Source organism: Otolemur garnettii, unplaced genomic scaffold (genome assembly GCF_000181295.1).
Source record: "Otolemur garnettii isolate 467f Iridium unplaced genomic scaffold, OtoGar3 scaffold00002, whole genome shotgun sequence".
NCBI lineage: Eukaryota > Metazoa > Chordata > Mammalia > Primates > Galagidae > Otolemur > Otolemur garnettii.
The window spans coordinates 7473348-7475811 of record NW_003852397.1 but is presented as its reverse complement, the minus strand read 5'-3'; positions in this window follow the sequence as shown (position 1 = coordinate 7475811).

The following is a 2464-nucleotide window of genomic DNA, read 5'->3' as shown; positions in this document are numbered from 1 at the left end:
AACCAATGGAGCCAATGTTTATCACTCGTTCAAAGGATAAGAATACATTCTGCAGTCATGTTTTTCCCTTGGGTCCTTTTCGTCCTGGAGCTTATGGATTGTGAAGGGTATATAAGTAAAATGTCACTTTGCCCTGCGTCAGTATAATGAAGCACTTCCTATATTACTATCAGAAAAGAAAGACTTTGCACCTTGTGATAAAACAAAAATGTTTTATGAAAAACAATAAAACATTTTCCTTGAACCTGGACTCCCTATCAATTCTGCCCTTGGCTTTTGCTGTACTACATCTGAAGGTCTGGGATGACATTTGTGAACATGATAATTATGTGAGGCAGCTGCTGTTTTCTACCATGAACAGACTAAAGCCAACTCAGAAACCTTGGGAGTTTATTTTCTATTTTTTCCTTTCAATACATGTGTATTTTATTTGGCAAGTACCTACTCTCCTGCTCTCTTTGCAGGTAAATTTCTCCTTGTCTAAATGCTTCTATTTCTGAGTATTTCTTCAACAAGAGTAAAGGTCTAGGCCAGGGGCAGTGGCTCACACCTATAATTCCAGCACGCTGGGAGGCTGAGTCAGGTGGATTGCTTAAGCTCAGGCATTTGAGACCAGCCTGAGCAAGAGCAAGACCCTGTCTCTACCTAAAATAGAAAAAGTAGCTGCGCATTGTGGTGGACACCTTGTAGTCCCAAGTACTTGGGAGGCTAAGACAAGAGGGTCTCTTGAGCCCAGGAGTTTGAGGTTGCTGTGAGCTATGATGCCACGGTACTCTACCTAGGGGACAGAGTGAGACTCTATCCTAAAAAAAAAGAAAAAAAAAAGAGTAAAGATCCAAAGAGTACTTGGCCACAGGAGTGGATACTTTCTTAGAGGCAGAGTTCTCTGTAAGTGATAGGGGAAGGACTTAGATAAGAGAACCTACTCAGTTAGCCCATGGCGTTTGGAGCTATAACCCAAGATAAGCTATATCTTGGGTTGAACTGGATGCTATAACCCAGTTCAACAATAAATGTGCCCTCTTGGCTATGCTGAACAAATCTAAAAGTTGGTGCCACTCCTTTGCTGTGGGATTCTAAAGCCTTCTTAACCATATTAGCCTCAACCATGCTGGGTATTATTACAAAACTTTAAATCAAAAATGACCCCAAAGACATGTAAATAGAAATGAGCAAACACAAGCACACACCAAGTAACCAAGAGTTTAGCCACTCTACTTTCTGGATCTGGGTAAAACCTAAGTTTTACTAACTCCTCAGCTAGTAGAAATTTTGTCATAGCAGATCTTAAAACAGAAAAACATAATATTGGTGAAGGCAAGGATCTCATCTATCTTCTCCTATTATATTCATAGGGCTCTGATTACTGAACACAGTAAATACTGAGTAAATATCTGTTAAGTGACAGAAATGCATGAATTTGGAAAATTTTCAGGTCCACATAAATAAGAGTTTTTTGTTCGTTTGTTTGTTTGTTTTGCAGGGGTTTTTTTGGCCAAGGTCGGGTATGAACCTACCACCTCCGGTATATGGGTCTGGTACCCTACTGCTTTGAGCCACAGGTGCTGCCCCGAGATAAGAGTTGTTATCATATCTCTTGCAAACTGGGAATCTTCTTTTTTTTTTTCTTTTTCTTTTTTCTTTTCTTGTCTTTTTTTTGAAACAGAGTCTCACTCTGTCACACTGGAGTTGAATGCTATGGCATCACAGTTCACAACCTCCTCAAACTCTTGGGCTCAAGTGATCCTCTTGCCTCACCTTCCCAGAAGCTAGGACCACAAGTGCCTGACACAAGGTCTGACTAGTTTTTCTACTTTTTATAGAGATGGGGTCTCACTCTAGCTCAGGCTGGTCTCAAATTCCTGAGTTCAGGCAATTGACCTATCTCAGCCTCCCAGAGTGCAAGTATTACAGATGTGAGCCATCCCACCCAGCCAAACTGGGAATTTTTTTTTTTTAAGAGACAGAGTCGCAGTTTGTCACCCTCAGTAGAGTGCTGTGATGTCACAGCTCACAGCACCCTCCAGCTTTTGGGCTTAGGTGATTCTCTTGCCTTAGTCTTCTGAGTAGCTGGGACTACAAGGCACCCACCACAATACCCAGCTATTATTTTGTTGCTGCAGTTTGGCCAGGGCCGGGTTTAAACCTGCCACTGTCGGTATATGGGGCCAGCACCCTACTCACTGAGCCACAGGCGCCGCCCCCAAACTAAGAATTTGCTTAGAGCTCGCTCAAGTATAAATACTGTCCTATTAGAACATAAATTGGTCTGGGCACAGTGTTCATGCCTGTAATTTGAGCACTTTGGGAGGCCAAGGCTAGAGGATCACTTGAGGCCAGGAGTTTGAAACCAGCCTCAGTAACACAGAGAACCCTCATCTCTATTTAAAAACAAACAAACAAACAAACAAACAACAAAAAAAAAACCTTAGCCAGGTATGGCAGCACAGATTTGTCATCCCAA